An 18,548-nucleotide genomic window follows, 5' to 3' on the forward strand; every position below is an offset into this window, starting at 1 on the left:
ATCGTATTTCTTGCACTCCGCGAATTCTCGTCCGTCGACAAATTTTATCTTAAAGTGAAATGAAGCAGTTAATAAAACGTGCACACTGATCGGTGCCAAAACCGAAGGCAACGCCTTTTGATCTCACTGCTCCGCACGCTCAAAGCATAGAACAAATATATATATATATATATATATATAAATGTGTAGAAATATATATATGTACACGCGTGTATTTGTACAAAGACTCGGCGGGGCGGAAGGTACGGTAGAAGGAAGGGTGGATGAGACGTGAGTGGTGCTCTTAAAAATCCGACAGACAAAAGGAGACTGGCGGTGAAGAGCTAGCCGAGAACATAGTCTCTGATGGTTTGCGTTCGAGCGAATTTTCGTGCTTTTTTTCCACCGGTCTTCTTCTGATTCTCTGTCTTGTTCCTCGTTTATGTCTTCTTTTTTCTCCCTTATCTTCGTGAACCTTTTCTAAGTGTGTCTCATGTTACGAGCAATATCTTTCCCGCTGCGAGCATACTTCGTATACGTTCCGTAATTATATCTTGCGATGTTTCTTTTTTCTACGTGTACCCCGAAAGGGTACGATCAATTACGTCATGTTTAAATTATTTAATAATTCACACGTTTACGTGTTTACGTATATTAACTGCACGAACAAATTTTAGAACGTGAAAGATTAATGCAAGAATATCGCGCGCGAGGTGTGATGCATCTCGTTACATTTTTATTCGCCGACACCGCGCGCGTTTGCCCCGAAAAGCTTTCTCGCCGCGAAAGGTTCCCTTGCGGCTTTGTTGCTGTTAGCCTGTAACACTTTCGCCTCGTTCTCTTCCTTTTTCGTTCTGACTTTAGCGGCGGCGGTGCACGCCCCTGTAGCGTGGAGGAAGGCACGTCTCCTCGAGTTTACGCCGTTGGACGCGTGAGACCACCGTGCAAACCTGCCATTTAGGAGTCGTAAACTTGCACTCGAGCAGGCCGTTGAAGTCGCCTTTTTAATCCGGGCGCAAGACAAGCTTGTAAAAAATATATTAACCGAGTAACCTTCCCGTACAGGATGTTCCACAACGCTATATCGCGCCTTCCTTTATGAATTCTTTAATCCGCTCGATTATCGACAAAACTTTATGTAAAAAAAATTTCTTATTTTGCAAACATCGCAATCATTCCGAGTCCATAGGAGATAATATCCTTAAAAAAAATTATCGTGAATTAAAAAAGATTTTTTAACTTTACGCTCCATTTAAGTATTTGCTTCCGTATCAGGAATAGAACGGGAATTATTAGGTTTATATCGGAAGCATTGCAAAATACGCCGGAAATCCTGCCGTTTAACATACCATACGTTTTAGCGCTATTATAAACTCTCACATCCGGATGTTGTGCTTGACCTTTTCGAGATGCTTAAGTATCATTATCGCGAATGTAATGTCCATTAGCGGAAAATCATTCTTGGTAAAAGAACGGCCGATTTCTTTATTTTGAACTTCCGCGAGACTTTCGCAATGAAGCATTATAATCAAACGATACACTCGGCATTGTCGAAAGCAACGTGTCACGTTCATAATACCTATAATTTACTGTAAATTGCCAAAAATTATGGACCATGCGAAATTAATGCCTCTCTTAACTGTTTATAGCATGGCACGCTTAAAATTTTTATACGTTTTTGAATAAGTTTAACAAACTGGGTGAAAACTGGTTTAATCTTCTTACATTAAAATTTAATTGAACGCTATCCCCTTAGCTAGCTTTCGAAGTTTCTGTTTTATGTATTAACTAGCCTGCATCGCAAATATCTACTTAATAATAATTTAATTAAAATGTTAAGAATTTCTTCTTCAATTTTTGCAACGCAAATTTATCCATCTCTCGCATATATTTTCGATTGAAGTGCAGTTTTCGAATGTCCGTTGCAAATGTCGTACTAAATTCACGGCGGAAATTCAGCGCGAAACCGCGGAAAACCGTGACGGTAATTTGCCGCGACTGGGAAAATCCTGAAAATGTGACAAGAAAACGCAGAAGTCGTTGGTAACTCCGAGTATCGCTTTCTCGTCGAGGGAGGAAAGGAGGAAGGAAGTGCGCGCAGGCAGGTATAATACGATCGTCGAGATCAGGAGGTCGATTAAGGTCGGTCGATCTGGCTTAGAGGGTACCGGGGGTGGCGCTCGAGGTGTCGGATGGGACTTAGCGGAGGGCTTAGCGAGGAGCTTGCGCCCGTGGATGGAGCAAGGGAGTTAAAGTGCGGAAGGTGGAGTGCGCGGCGTACTATGGGTGAGGAGACGCGAGAGGAATGAGGAGAGGCGGATGACGGGTGGCGGGTTGGCGGAGGAAAACCAGCCCGGAGGGGGCTGAAGAAGAAAGAGCAAACGCCCGCAGCGTGACACCGCATTGCGCCCACTTGCCAACCCGCCCAACACCTAAATTCGAATTAGGGAGCCAGCCCCATCGTTTCTCGTCAACACGCCTGCCGTCCTCGTCTCCTCCTCGACTCGTCCTCGCCCACTCGCCCATCGACCCTCTTCACGGTAAACGTACGGGGCGAGATATCAGTCCTCTCTCTCATCCCCGTCCGTCTGCGTGTACGACGTCCATCTGCGACCCTCCTCGCTCTCGCTCTTTCTCTCTTTTAACTCGCGCAGAGAGCAATCGGTAGAAGAGTGTTGACCTGCCTGTCGTCTTCTTCGCGGGAATCGATATCAATGTCATCGGCGACTTGCCTCTCGCGTTCCTTATCCCTCGATAACCAGCACCATGTACACGTGGCTGTTCTAGTCAGGCACGCGGCCAAAAGGCTCGATTTCTCTCGTGTATCCTACCCATCGGTGTCTCATGAATCGGTGCCAAAGCGCGACCCGATCGACCCTCCGACTTCTCTTCTAAGATATTACTTTGCGAGCTATATGTAACGTATTTCTTCATTAGTATTTGCACGCATCACTTATAGTTACTAAAATAAGATTAAAAAAAATCTTATTTTAATTTATTTTTAGTGAATTTTACTTTAATGGATATTAGTTTGAAATTTATTTATTAAAATATTTAATATAAAGATTTGAAAAATATCGAAAATGAACGATACCTAATTCAAGTTTGGTAAAAAAAGAATTAATTGTTTTGACATGTATAAATAAGTGAAAGCTTTGTATGAAAATCATGGAAACACTATACATATATCTATAGCCGTATTCAACATCAGCGAAATATTAAACATTTCTAAGGGCTATATTGTTTCCAAAGATTGAAAGGATCGAATTCAATCCGGGTGATGTCGCGGTTCCGCGAGCAGTTTAATCGGATATCCGCGGTGCGAAACCTGCGTTTAGACGCCTTGCGAGCGATTGCCGCAAATTCATGTAGCGAGATGTACCTCTCAACGCGCTCTCTTAACGGGGTATGCTTCTGGCTTGGCGCGTGTTAATAATTAACCACCGTCGACTGCCTTGCGAAGTAGCAGAACCGCTCGCGGCAGCGCGTTGGCAGGCGGCTCCATGGCTCGTTTCACCGCGAATAAACCTTCCTTCCGGTTAGCTCCCCCTTTCTGCTTTCTGCTTTCTCATACGGCCGTTCCTTCTGCTTCGATTCACTCGTCAAAGTCGACGTGCTCGACAAACGATTCTTTTCACGGAACGATATTTCTTTCCGTCGCTATCGATATACGACCACTTTTTTTTTAGCTTTCATTTTCGCTTATAAAGCAACTATATATGTTTCGCTAAATGACGAAGCAAGAATTCCCGAGTACAAATTTAAAGATACAGCCTCACATCTCTTGACTTCTAAGAGTTCTAAGCAACATAATATTTTTAGTATGCGTTTGGGCATGGTCACACTTCTCTTAATCACGATCATTAAGGATAAATCGTTCGCAGCGCTTGCGTATGCGGAGTCATTCTCGTTTGAGCGCGATAAAAATAATACCGCTTATTAACCCTCTGGAGGACGTCAACGTGCCATTATAGAGTGGGTGGCGGTCGTGAATGACGAGGCAGCGAGGGCACGGGGGCGGGTGGCGAGAACGCGCGTTTGCTCGACGTGCGAGAGGAGCGAGAGAAAAAGTGAGCGGGGCACCCCGAAAGAGGCGACGAGGGAGCAGAAAAGGGTCGACCGAGGCGCGGTGGATGGAGATAAAAGAGGATAGCAGTCAGTCGAGTAGTCTAGGGTGAAAGGAAGGGGCGAGAGGGAAGTTCCCTGTCGCCGGCACGTATTGATTTTGCCCGACAGATAGTCGGCTGTTGGGCTGTCTGTCTCATAAGCCTAACTCACCGCCGCTCTGTGGGATGTCGCGTGGGCCCTACGTGGACACACTATTCCCACATAGGTCCCGGCTCTTTTTTGCCCTTCTTCCCGTGGAGTGGGCGATGACACGGTCCTGAGTGGTGCGAAGGGCACTCTCTGTTGATCTTTGCGAGGCGCCTATTCTCGGACGGACAGTTAGAATATAAACGGCTCGTTTAGGACAACAGAAGATTCCAGGAAATTGTTGCATTTTTAAGAAACCAACTTTCGTTGACCGCTAATCGCCGTATCTCCTTCGTGGTGCGATGAGATACGGCGTGGTCCGAGAAATATATGTTCAGAATTGGAATTTACGTTCCCGAGAGGAATGCATAGATTTCTTAAGTGTCTCTTTCTTAGACAGGAATTCTTTCATAATTTCACGCGCGCCTGCTTGAGCCTAGTAAAATGTCAGAACGCCGCGCGTTTGCTGTTGCGTTTGTGTGATTGTCAGTTATGCGCGGAAAAATATCGCTGTCAAGGCTCTCGGAAAAGAACACTGCTGATGTAATAACGAGAGGCGACGAATTTAAACGCGCAGAGTTAATAATCCTTTTTTTATTTTTACTTTTTTTCCCTGTGTATGTTGCGTACATTTCGCAACTCGTTGGGCGTTACTACACAGCCATAGTTAGTAAAATCCGTAGCAGGAGTGTGGGCTCCGAGCTGTCCTTCCTTTTTCTCCATTTTTATACTTTCCTCCATTCGCTGTCAGTCCGTCTCCAGGTCGTATACGTGACAGACGTGCGTCCTCCTCGAGATCGATTGCCGGTCAATCCGGCTCGCGCCCGTCGAACATGTCGGCACTCGATCCCAATTGGCCTATCTACGTCGCGTAGTCTCCGGACTCGTCCGCACCGAAAGTCCCAAGGAAGCCATAAATATCGTTCACCGGGCACTATCCGGTGCACCGGAGCTGTTGAACGCGCGGTATACCAAGCGTGCGTTGAGGTAAACACAACGACGGGAGAGAGCAACAGATATATCGGAGACATTCGTCACTGCGTGAACACCGTATTGCGGGGATTGCGACTTACAGGCTAATTGATCATCGAATATGGAACACCGTCCTGTCCGCGAGACATTCGTGCAAGCTACCACGACAGCTGCCGCCGCCATTCATCGCCGCGTGGCTCCTTGCGAGAGGCTGTTTCACGCGAGTTGCACCTGCAATAAATCGCCCATCGCGAACGACGGCGTAACGCTCCCGGAGAATCGCTCGGCGATCGCTCTGGAGGAGCTCGTTTTGCCACCCTCGAGCTCGTACGTCCAGCCAAACGAGGACCGTTTGTCATCGACAGCTACGTCGCACGACGATAATTTAATCGAGGATTCGCTGATCGGTTACGTAGAAAATGTGGAAGACGTAATGTCGGATTTGCTGGAACGAATTTCGATACTGCCGTTTTTACTTAAGAACAAGAAGACATTCATCAAGATCGCGATGATCTTTTAAGTGACTCTTAAGATTATTTAATATGATGTATAGATATCGACTTTAAATTGTGCTGATAAATGTGGTTAATATTCTCCTCGAAGAAGCATTAAACACAACAATTTTGTTCCTCATCCGCTCAAATTCAGGTATCAGGTATAAAATAATGCAAAGGATTATTGGCATGTATATAGTCGCATAAATTCGCGTCAAGTTAAAAAACGTTAAATACGTAGATTTTTTCCCAAGTGTTAACGGAAACTTGTTGCGCCTAGAGTCCTAGATACCGAGGCGATGTTGCGATCGATAGCTCTCAGCTCGAGTTCTTTCTCGGCAATTATTTTAGATTGATATTGCGAGACGGGCGCGAAAGAGAGGAAGACCTTTTTAATTATTCCCTTTCTTGCGTCTGGCTCGAGCGTAATGTTGGGCAAAATCGATGACGGGATATCGGGCTGTAATCGACATGGATATAACGTGCGCGTTAATAGTTAATTATCAACCTCCTGCGGAGCAATTAATGCAGCAGGCGCTCGTAAATGCACAAAGCGCGTACGCGCGCTTGATGGTATTTACAAATGGCATAGGGACAAAATTGTATTCGAATACCACGCATTTCAGACCTGACGTTTCGATATCGTATCAAATTACTTCGCGCGATAAATCGCCAGGTTTTCTACCTGCGACTCGAGCGCGCATTTCTGCGTATATAACTGTGCACGTGGTAGAGTGGCGCTCTCGCTATTTTACTGTCGCTACATACCTACGTCGAATACCATCCCGACCCCTTTTACTTGTTGCTAGCGCGGGGAAAATGATTTCCATCGCAAAAATTGAGGCTTATATTATATATCGGTAGGATCATTCGGCGCGGCTCTTTTAATATACGCGCACACGCACGTGACCACTTTGAAAGAGCACGATACGTTGTTATCGGCTTAACGATCAACTTTAATGGCCACATCAGTTTATTGGATTGCCGGCTACAATAGCCGCGAGTATGTCCCCTCCCCCCTCCTCCCCCGACGAAAGGGGGAATTAATTGCGCATCGCGGATACACGTGAAACGTATATATCGTCCGCGCGGAAAAGGGAGGAATATTATTGCGGGAACGTATTTTGTCGATAGCAGGCCGTATGTCGCGACGCGAAGTTAATTACCCGTTTACAAGAATTAGCGTATCGGTAATTTCGACGGCCTTGGGATCGAAATAGATCGATGGCGGTAATTGTTCCCCCGCGGTTAATAGGGTGGTAAATTACGCGGATAAGATAATCGCGCCGAGCTATCTCGTCGACGACGACGATGACGATGACGACGAATATAGAGACGTGTTCGCGTAAATATTGACGGAGCGGCACGACGACGTCGTCGGAGTTACTTCCCAGAGCGATATCGATGAATAAAATGTGTACGACGACTTTAATCTCGTGAGTGTGCAAACGGCGCGTATCTTTCGGACGAAATGCAAACGCAACGCTCCTCAGGGACGTTGGTTCTCGAGTGTTTTCTCGTTAAAATTTTTCGTGTTTGCTTTCTCGCACGCTAAACGCCGTAATATACAGCATTATAGGATCGTTGCACACATGACCTCGCGCAAATGACTGTCTATTTAGCGTCGATTGACCATGACGATTTCGCAGATTGTGTTTCGCGGCTTCGGCGACTTGTGCAACTTTCATCGTAGCCGAGCGGTGACACGGGGACTCTAATCTTCCCGAGTGACGTCCGGTAAAACCGCGTTTTACGGAGAGCTAAATTACCTTCGTCCGAGTAGCAGCAGCAGCAGCAGCAGCAGCCTTGACCCCGTAATTAAAGCGCAATGGGTACGCGAGAGAAATCGCAAATATTTTCTGAGAAAATGCACGACTGATATTTCGCAATAAGATCGTAACGCTAATCCGTGTGTTTACGCGGGCCGATTAATATTAAAATTGTATATAATAAAATATGTTTAGTACATCGCTGTGTTCAATTTGGTAAACTACTTGTCTCGTAAATGTTCTTTTGAACGGTCTTCCACGGTCTTTCGCGACGTTCGCAAGAAATAAATGACTAAATAACTTTCTACATAACGATACGCGAATCTTTGCATTATTAAGGCGCGATGGAGGGAATGCGGGGCGAAATAAGCTGTCCGGTAAGTCAGCTTTGATAGTTTCATGATAGCATGTGTGGCAACGGAATTATATACAGTCGGCCAGGCTAGAGTCGTGATGTCGACACGCGTCAAAGGGTTAACGGATAATGGCACGCTGAATGCGCGGGTGTCATTGGCCGGGTTCGCCGAGTTGTCTCTCGCTTCGCGGAAGTCAAATTACGTAGCGGAGCAACGACGGATATAGACGGCACAGATCCGCGCGCGTACGTCGAAGTGACGACGCGTTCGGAAGCGCGGGCGAATTATTTAGGAAGCCGGCGACTTCGTAATCGTTCCATCCACGTCAGGCTTTCGTCCTCGCCGTCACCTTCGCGCCACTCGCTCGCCTCTCAATCCGCCTCTCGCGTTTACATCGTTTCGATCCCCTTAACGTTCGGGTTTCCGGGTGAAGTGGCGGTGGTGGCGACGAAGACGACGTCGACGAGGGGAGGAGGGGACGACGGCGGCGTCGGTGGTGCGAGCGGAACCTCGACGGAGTGCAGAGTGGTTGGATTTCAGACCTCGGTGAAGAGAGTAGAAGCGTGTGCGCGAGAGGGTGAATGTGACGGGGAGAGCGACTGCGGCGGTGGTTGAGAGGAAGGCAGAAGAGGGGGCGGCTTGTGCTGGTTGAACAGCGCGTGCCGCTTCAGCGCCAGATGGCCCCGAAAGGATGAGCGAGCGAGATGAAGGGAGATAAAGTGAGAGAGGGGAGTGGAGAGAGAGAGAGAGGGGGGGGAGGGAAATAGAGGGAAAGAGAGAGACGAAAGGCTCCTCTCGTCTCTGGCGTTTAGCTCGAGGCTGCTGGTTGCGTAAGACGAAAAGAATGGCAAGGAGCGGGACATCGGGGACAGAGCTCTCGGGGCCTAGAATGAACGCCCAGGTCGTTTTCTTTTTTTTTCCCCTATCGAGGGGATTTCATGAGAAACGTTTAGCCCTATAGATTTCGGAGTATCCCGTCGGAGTATCGTGTATATAGGGGCGAGATAGTCGCTCTTCTCGTTGACGTGGGTGGCACGAGGATTACGTACCCCGGGATCCGTTAGACTCTCAAGCGGGACGAGTCGGGCCCCGACATATGCCGATTATATTTCGCTTATCTAGTTTCTCGTGACGGAGAGGCTTATTTTACAAACGATCGGTGTTTACAAAGGGAAGGTCCGCGGCGATAGCCTAGCGTGGAGATGCTAATGGGAAACGTGGTGGTGTGTTTTATACGACGCGAGTATTGTTATTGGTGCACACGCGGCGTAGGAAGAAATAAGTCTGACGTGGGTTCTCAGAACGAAGGAGCACGGGGCTAACATTCGATGTCGAGAATCATTTATTCATTCGTGGCGTCATATTGCCGATCGTTGCCAACGTGCCCACGTTCTCTTTAAACACTGTCTTCTTATCGCATCGAAACGCATTTCATCATTTCGACGCAGGGTATACTCAATCGAGTCTCATACCGAATGAGATTCAGGTTGTACGTGTATTTAGATGTGCAAATAATTTACACACAGAAAAAAATTATTTATTTAAAAATATCTTTAGTGGAAATCTTGAAATGAGATTATATTATGTTAAACGAAGAAAACTTACTTGAACGAAGTCATTTTATATAGTTCAACCAAGAAAAAGATTATGAAATAGATTATCAAATTCTTGTAAGAAGATTATAGATGGTTCCGAAATAATAAACGCGTCAATTTGAGTACGTAGGTTTAAATTTGGCACTCCTTTTTTCTGCGCATATACTTGAAATTATTTGCAAAAGACAGAATTTACTGACGGTATACATCGTTCAAGCAAAAATGAAAAGAAAAACAGTACAAGTTCCACCTGTGAATTATTTAACCAACGCGAGATACGTTTACTCGTGTTTCTTTCTAAGATATCCGATTGAGGAGTCCTTTCAAGCTTCTCGGAGCAAAAGAAAAAAAGAAAAAAGAATTCTACATGATACGAGAGTTGATGCATGTCGGGCGTTACGTGTTACGTGACCCGAGCGAGAATGATGAACGGGCTAAAGGGAGAGAAAGAGGGGGGAGGGAAAGATAGTCGTCGTCGCTGCCTCACGGTGTGATTCGCGAAGATGCATGTAATAACGTGTGACGGCTCGTCGCTCTCGCCGAAAGCGAGCCGTCGTGACGAGGGAAGGAGAGAAAGAAGGAGAATTTGTCCCACTCTATCCCGCCGGCAATTCGATCTTGGTTGAGGCGCGCGGCGGACGGCGTGGCGCGGCGCGGCGCGGAGCGGAGCGGACGCGTCGTCGGCCGCAGGTGGTAGGGATCGTCGAACGCGGCGGAAACGGCCGAAGACGGACGAAGGGGCGACGACGTTTCGCCGCTCGCCGCTCACTTCTCGCCAGTCGAGTGCTAGCCGCCGTCGGTCGTGCGTCGTGGCGATCGTTACGTTCGTGCGCCACGTGAGCGAGAAGGAACCGGAGTCCGGAGTGGAGTGTGCGTGCGGCGTCTCGTATGTGTGTGTGATAGCGGCAGGGCAGAAGCAGGGCGGACGTGCCGGCGGGGGACGCGAGTCTCGTTAGTGATGGATTTTCTCTCGTACGCCGCGTAGGCGGGCCAGACGGGTTCTACGTGCAAACGGGGCGCACGCGCCGCACGGAGGGAGAGTAGCGTTTCAAAAGAGAGCTCTTTTTCTCTCTCCCCCTTTCTCGTTCCTCGCCACCGTGGTATCCGGAATCCATCCGCGTTCACGCGCGCGCGCGCCGCGCCGCGCCGCGCCGCACACATTCTCCCCTACCCTCGCGCGTCCCGCTTTCGTCGCGACGAAAGACGCGCGCGTGAAAATACATCCTCGCGCCGCCCGGCGGCAGCGCCGAAGCGTTCAGTCAATTAGCCGTAATGGCACGACCTGCCGCGTCGGTCGCGGTCAATTAAGTGGTGATTAGTGCGCGGGCTGTGTGCCGTCGCTTTCGCATCTCGTCTCTCGTCTCTCTCTACCTCTCTTCTCGCCGTATACAAACGCGCGCATACGTGTGCCGGTCGTCCATTCCGACGGTACTCCACGCGTGGCGGCGGAGAGTGAGAGACTTTCAAGTCTTGGTGCGAACGTCACCGTGTCGCAAGGTCGGGAAGGTGGACGGACGGCGCCCCTCGGTTCACGGCGGCGCGGCGAGTCGACGCGCTTCCGTTGCGCGCGCCTGCGTACGGCGATAGAACGAGCGCCCGCGGCGGGCCCGAGGCCGTAAATCACGCGCGTGGACGAGAGGAGACGAGGAGTAGTCGTTGGACATCCGCGAGGATGCGCGCCGGCCGGTAGTCCTCCGGCCGATCGGTATCGGTATCGTTCCGCGGTGATAATCGCGCGTGCTCGAACGGCGCCGCCGATCGCTCGATAATACGTCACCCGGGATTCGTGCGGCTCCGACAACTCGCACGGATGGTGAGAAGGTCGGACCGAAATCCATCGTCGCGCGGATTCACGTGCTAGAAGTGTATGGTGAGTGAATCGCGGAGACCGGAAGTAACGTACGGCCTGCTTTGAGAGGAGCGGAAGATGCCTCGCGATCGGCTCGCGAAGGAAACTCCTCGGCATCGTCGTCGCGCCGTCGCCGTCCCCTCGGCGTAGCTTCTCCTCCGCAACGTCGCGTCCCGCGTTCCCGCTCGGCGAGAGACCGGCTGTCAAAATGGACTTCCGGGCGCCACATCCGCTCGTGCACCCCTCGCACGCTGGACACCCTTACTACTATCCAGGTATAAGGTGTTTTTATATTACCGACTCTCTCTCCTTCAAAGGAGAAGTTTCTTTTTTATTTAATATACATTTAATATGCAAACTTAATGTATGGTATAATATTTGGAGAGGAAAGATAAATCTCGGACGCGCTAAACGTAGGACAATTTTTGAATTTTAAGGAAATTCCTAATCTGAATCGGACGATACCAATCTTGACCAATATTAATTCGAATTCGAATTAATTTGAAAATATATTAATATTTCATCGAGTATAAAAAGTATCTGACTATGTTTTTCGCGGATCAAATTTAATCAAGAGGTTATTAAGAAATATTAAGAGAAAATTACTCCCTGTCGGAAACGAAAGGGTTTTCGAATTCGAGCATTGACACACTTGGCGGTTTTTCGACCGCTCCGATTTCGGGAGGGTGCAAATACGCGCGACGGTTGCGTTAGTCGCGAGAGCCTCAGGCGCAGGGAGCGCGCCGATGCCGATGTGATGAACGCCATTCACGCGACACCCGTTAACACGCGATGCACGTTTAATGCGCGCGTGATGCCGAGATCGTGTCGCGCGTGCGGCGCATCGCGCCGGAGAACGGCTCCGTGCATCGGGAATACGCGATTAGGCTCTAACGGAGAGATCGACGCTGAATTATTTCGATCGCGTATCCCGAACGCCGCGCCGCGCCACGCCGCGCGCCGTTGCCTCCCAGGCACGAGCGATTTTGGAATCGGTAAACGGAGCGGGATTGGGAAAGCGCCTGAAAGCGGGGAGACACAAGCCTACGAGATGAAATACACTTTGGAGTTTGGACGTTGAAATACGCGTCAGATGTTCGCTGAAGCGCGCAGCGTTGCATCCCCCGAGTTTCCACTTGATTTTTTTCTCGACAAAAATATGTTTAGAAATCGTCTCGGTGTCTTTTAAAGCCGATCTATTCTTTCGCCGACAATCTGTTTTCCTCAATTAATTGGTCTTCCGTATGCGACGAAGAGAAAACCGAAAACCCACACAAAGCATTTCTGGTTGCGATCACGTGATTCGTACACGGTCGAACATATTGTATAAATGAATTCATAAACAGTCGTATATAAATTCATGTCTCGGCGGATTTTCTACCGCTCCTCCTCCCCCGGATTCTCCCTGTCTCGCAACGGTGTCGGTTTCAAAGTCGAGATGCCATTCCTCTGCATATTTTGCGTTCGAACGTCCGTCGCACGCGCGCCGAATAGATAAATGCCGACAACGTTTTTAAACGCGTTTTATTATGCCGCCGGTAAATTTTACGGCGCGAGTTAATTGCAGCCTCGTATAAGTGGCGCTTGGATAACGCTCCATCGGAAAAACGTGCTCGATTAAATTAACCCCGTTCTCTCACCTTCGCCTCGTGTGCGCTCGCGCGACAAGAAGTTGCGCCGCGTTGCAGTTTCCAGGATTGGCCTTCCGATGTCTTTTTGCACGGTGGCCGTCACAGCCGGGAGGGGCGGGATGAGAACGGAGAAGAAGGAGAAGGTGGAAGAAGGGAGTGCAATAGTGCATCGCGGCGCCAGGAAACGAGCGCGCAAACTTGATTCGCTCGCCGCGAAACCCGCGCATCCGACCGAGTGCCGGCAATTTCCTTAACCACCTCTCGCTGCACTTGGTTCCGCGGGCGCGTTCGCTTACGCGTGTAATTCCGATATCTTGCGAGTGAAATGGAGACGACTGCGTCATCCGGTGATCCGCGAGGGGGAAGTATTCCGGCGCACACGTGATACTCTTCCCGGCTGCACCGTCTAAACCGGCCGGTGACGCAGCGTGTTCAGTCGCGGAAACATTGACGCATTATTAATTCTTCATATAAATATCGAGGGATGTTGAAAGGTGTTCCAATATATTCCTTAATATAAGCAAATGACTAATCGTGAAAAAAAAACAACGAGCTTTATCATTTCTTGCATACGGAGCTGTGGTTCACCGTTTCGAGATTATTAAGAGAAATGTCAGTCGATCCTCCACGAATTACCAATAAATCCGCGTAGAACGCGGTCCTTTACCGAGCGGAAAAAGAGAATCCGCTAAGCGTCTGCCGTCGATAGCGCGCCAATCTCTCGGAACATCCGCCGTTATATTCGCCAGGTTTTTTCTCCCCCGACACACATACACGCATACGCGCGCGCGATCGCCGTATCGATTAGGGGGGGGAGGTCGATGGCTCGTTTCGGAAAAACGTGCGAATTAACTGCTCGGTGCTTATACCGCGGGCACAGGAAAATTAAAAGCGACGATATGAGTAGAGCCGGCCGCGATTGCAATTTCCAATTCTTCCCTTTCCCCGCATCCACCTCGCTCGCCCGGAGGGCGATCGGTCGCGCACTAGTCTTTATTAATGCAGCATAACATCATTAATTGCGCGGGTGCGACTTTTTTATCGAACGTTCGGAGAGATAAATATTAGCGCTGCGAGTTAGCTATTTCGGCGTACCGACTCGCGCCGCAATCGTGCGTGCGCACCGGCCTTCGTGTTTATTTATTCATTCTCGTTTATCGGTTTTCTTTTTCTCTTCCCCCCCCCCTCTCTCTCTCTCTCTCTCTTTCTGTCCAATCCTCATTTTGATATCGAGAAACGGAGATAGCGGCTACGAGGACCGGTTGTTTATTAAATCAAAATCGAAACATTTCGGGGTCGAATATCTTCTTCAACATTTCGTTTGAATGAATGTAAACGTTTTTAATAACATGATATCGTTTGACTTCTCAAGTTTATCAGCAAAACCGGATAAAAATTGTTTTAATGTAAGTCTAAACATGCGATTCTAGAGGATGGTAGAGTCAGATGTGCGTGTCACTTTGATATTCCAACAGATTTTTGCTTCTGATATTGTAACCGATTTTTCAGCGCGATATTTTCTGCCTTGCGCTGCTGGAGAAGCGTAAAAAGCTTAGCCTTGGGTTACGACGAACGTTTTTCCTCTACGTGTTCGCACGATATCGCTATTTCGTTGTAATGCACCGCGCATCGATTTGAATTTCGCTACCTTTGATATTGCTGGCATATTATCACGTACTTCGTAGCACTGAAGTACTTCAAGTATTTAGGTAGCATTGAGAGAGAGAGAGAGAGAGAGAGAGAGAGAGAGAGAGAGAGAGAGAGAGAGAGAGAGAGAGAGAGAGAGAGAGAGAGAGAGAGAGCGCTGCATCTATTTAACGCCGAACCGATAACGTCCCACGCGTATTTATGCAAGACGTCAATATCCATGCTCTCGCAGCTCCCACGCGTATTTACCATGGTTATTATTTCTATATAAAAATCGTTGCTGGAGAAACGAACGGTTCGCGGAAATCGCCGAGATTCACTTGCGCGATTACAATCCTCGCCTGGCGCAGGGAAATATACTCCGTTTATCGAAATCGCTCTCTCGCGCCGGAAAAGGTTAACTCCACTTTATTCAAGATTTATATCTTTCTCGATGATCGTCCGGCTTGCACGGCAAACGACATCGTTTCTTGCCGGCGAGACAGCCTGTCGTCCGAACCGTAAATCACTTCGCAGCCGAGCGGCGGACATTGTCCCTTTGGCAATAATAAACGCTTCTTCCGCGCCTTCCCTTCGCCATCCCTCCCTCAACGATTCTCGCTCCTCCGTTATCTATCCACCACCACCACCACCACCACCGATAAAACGACCTGACGTACGAGTGACGTCATCATTTTTTGTCCCCGTCGCGACGCCGCTTCGCGCGAAAAATTAACTATTTATCAATACGCCGAGATTTTTAGCGGATGCCCAATAATAACGGAAGCCTCTCAGTCCCGCACCGCGTCGTTTTTTCTCCCCGAGATTTCTAACCAGCTTCTCGCTTATCCGTGGATAAAACGAAGTGGACATTCGAGTGAACGCCGCCACTTTCCCCGCCGCGCGAAAAATTAATTATCTATCAATACCTACGGCTGGATTTTCAGCGAGCCCGCATTTTTTGCGCCCAACGAGCGTGCGCGCGCGCGCGATCGTATCCCCCAAAGTGGAAGCAACAAAAAAAGTATGACGGATTATGATCCGGATATCGCATGCCACTGGATTATCTCGGATTCTCTGCGAGCACGACGTATCCGCTCCGGTTAGATTAACGAAAGTAATTCCACCCGTGATTAAAATGCGATTAATACGCGACATTTGTTGATATTGCGTAATTACTGCGATCGGTTTCGATATTCTTTCCCCGCTTTCTTTCAAATTCGCGTCGCACTCACGATTATTTTACGATCTTTACTTTCTCACGGTTATTCGTGCAGAATGTAAAAGCCGTACGCGCGTTTAGCCGATTAATCTGTTATTCGAAGATACATCTTTTTTCCGGCGGATGGGCAGTGACGGTTCGCGCGCGGTTACGCAACGATGAAACGTCGGACGACGCTTCCGATTCCGCGGATGCGGTCGTAATCGATCCCCTCATTAACATCGGCGCAATTGTTTAGAGATTCGCGCGCGCTTTAGGCCCGCCCGCAGGCTCGCTCTGCAAACCATCATCATGTTTAGTCGCGTCATGCAACTGGACGTGTGTGCAATCGTCACGCTTGCTCGCACGCTCGCAGGACAGGCCTTGTCGTTAAGTGACCCGTATTGATTATCGAGCGGCTAATTTAACTGATATTTGCGCGACTCCTCTGTCCACGAGCGTGCGTGCGTGCGTATGTGCATTACTCACAGCTCGTCTCTTTTATCGCTCGCCGCTGCGAACGCGGCCTTATGCCGCGCGCGCGCGCGTTGAAAATAAATAACTCGTTCTTAAAGGCGACATTTAACCATACCAATTCTCCACGCGGCGTTCAATGCACGATCGCGTCGATATACGGTAATCGACACGCGTGGTCAACGGATTGTCCCCCCCCCCCCGTCTCGTTATTAATAACGCATAAAAGACGACGCCTGCCATTAATCGTCGCTCCACGTGTTCGTTTATGCGGGCTCGTATCAGCCTTCCATTATGCATTATGACGTAGCTCTAACAATAAGAGTGAACCAGAAGAATGGCACATACATCTACCCCACGGGGGTAGATTATCTCTTATCCGAACGATCGGAGTTTTTCTGTTTTTTTTCCCCCCTAGTTAAAAGCCTATCGGATCAATCTCGCTCGCCTGCTCGCGCGAATAATATTCGTGTTCGACAATTAGAGGATAGAGACAGCACAATAACTTTCGTTCTAGAGTTTAACACTCTTCGCGAGTTAATCCTTCGTGAAAGCCGTCGGCGGACAAACAGTGTTCGTGCGTTAGCTTATTTACTGATGCACGAAGCGCCCTATATCGCGAGATCGGCCGCGGGAGTCTCGCGCGGTACAGAAAGAGAGAGAGAAGCCCCACTGACAGGCCCCAGGGTTAAATCCAGTTCCATTACGGGATCGCCGATCCGGGTGGTCGGCTAACAGCGTCTAACTCGGCTAATTCTCGTGTCCTCTCTGCACGCGCACGAGTTCACTCGCCACGCTAAGTAATACCGAAGCGAAACATGGTTTTCTTCGATCGCGTGGGAGATGCAATTCCCGATCAGCTGAAGACAAGTTTACTTATTTTAATTTTATTATAACTTTTTTATTCGCTATGATAGATGCAGAGGGTGTATGATTTCGACACGCGCGTTCAACGTTCCTCTCGTGAAATTGTCCTCAGAAGCAATGGCGTTCGGCAAGGCACGAACGCAGGTACTCTTCCGCTTTTTCCCGTTCTTTTTTTCCGCTATCCCTCTCGGCTTTTTATCCGGCCCACCCGTGCGGCACCGCAAATGTCTCGCAAGGCCTGCCCGGCACTCGGACCGTAACGAAGTGGAACGGGCGTAAAAATGAGTGGAAGACAATTAAGGAGGGGCTGGGGGAGGGGTAGGGGCAGTTAGAAGGAGCGGCGAAGGATCAGAAGAAGTGGTGGAAGAAGGAAGAGTAGAGGAGGAGCGGGGCGAAAAAACGGAAGGTCGACCACCTAGCGGCCTGATAAAGTCCATTACCTCCTCTTTGGATCTTGCGCGCGATTCTCCTCCTCCTCCTCATTCTCGTCCCTTTAGCCTCACGCCGAATTCGCGTAACTGTTCCTTTTTTCCCCTTCGTCGCTCCTCGTCTTACGATGGTTCGCATCTCTCGCGCATCTCCCCCCTTCCTTCTCCGTCGGTTTCTTCGCGGTCAGATCCACCGCAGTCGTTTATTTACGCTTATTTTGATCCTTCTACCTGCCGTCCGACTCTCGTAGGAAACCACTTCTTTCTCTCTCTCTCTCTCTCTCTCTCTCTCTCTCTCTCTCTCTCTCTCTCTCTCTCTCTCTCTCTCTCTCCCCCCCTCTCCCACCTTTTTCTCTTTCTTTATCCTTTCTCGGCATCATCCTCCCTCCCGCCCTGCTCCACCGGGCTACTCTCGCTCTCATTCTCCACAAGTTCGCTAAATAATTGCGAACCGGCGGCGTTACTTTTTCTTCTTCCTGCTCTACCACACTCGACAAAAGGCTGTTAAAACAACCCTTTGTGTTGCTACCCCCGACCCTTTTCCGGTTCTCCTTTTCCTGGAGGGTACACCACGCGCGCTATCCTTCTGGCCCGGCACACGATGAACCGACCGCGTACATCGCCCCCTCCTCCCCTTCCCCTTCCCCTTCCCGTTCCTCTTTCTGCCTACCCGCACCCCGCTCCGCTTTGGTGCACCCTTTGTGTCTCGGCGTTCACGGTATTTACAAGCACCATTCAGCATCTGTCGACTCGCTTCTCCCCTTCCCCCTCCCGTCTCGTCCCGGTCGCCTGCCTCCCTCTCTTCCACCTTGCCTCTCCCGCTTACCCTAAATAAAAAATCGTTATTGATTGCACGTAACCTGTGGGATTCCGCTCCCTATCGACTTACGTCGAGTTTCTTTTTCTATTTATTTTTTATACTTATATTTCTACACTATTCTTGTACTTGTTTCTTCCATTTCGTGTTCTTTTCTTGGAACAAACTTCATAAGTGCTTCAGCTCTTATTACTTTTTCTTTGCAAATTATTTACATATGCCTACGTATCGTTGTT

The 18,548-nt window shown here is 49.0% G+C and overlaps 1 protein-coding gene across 1 annotated transcript in view; it reads left to right on the plus strand.

Annotated features, from left to right (window-relative positions):
• Window positions 1–18,548, plus strand: part of Px (MAP7 domain-containg protein plexus) — an 85,177-nt gene that overhangs the window by 7,559 nt on the left and 59,070 nt on the right. The gene's annotated exons all lie outside the window — the stretch shown is intronic.

This window comes from Temnothorax nylanderi, unplaced genomic scaffold (assembly GCF_030848795.1).
Source record: "Temnothorax nylanderi isolate EJ_2023f unplaced genomic scaffold, tnyl_v1.0 TNYL_tig0073_pilon, whole genome shotgun sequence".
In the NCBI taxonomy this organism is placed as follows: domain Eukaryota; kingdom Metazoa; phylum Arthropoda; class Insecta; order Hymenoptera; family Formicidae; genus Temnothorax; species Temnothorax nylanderi.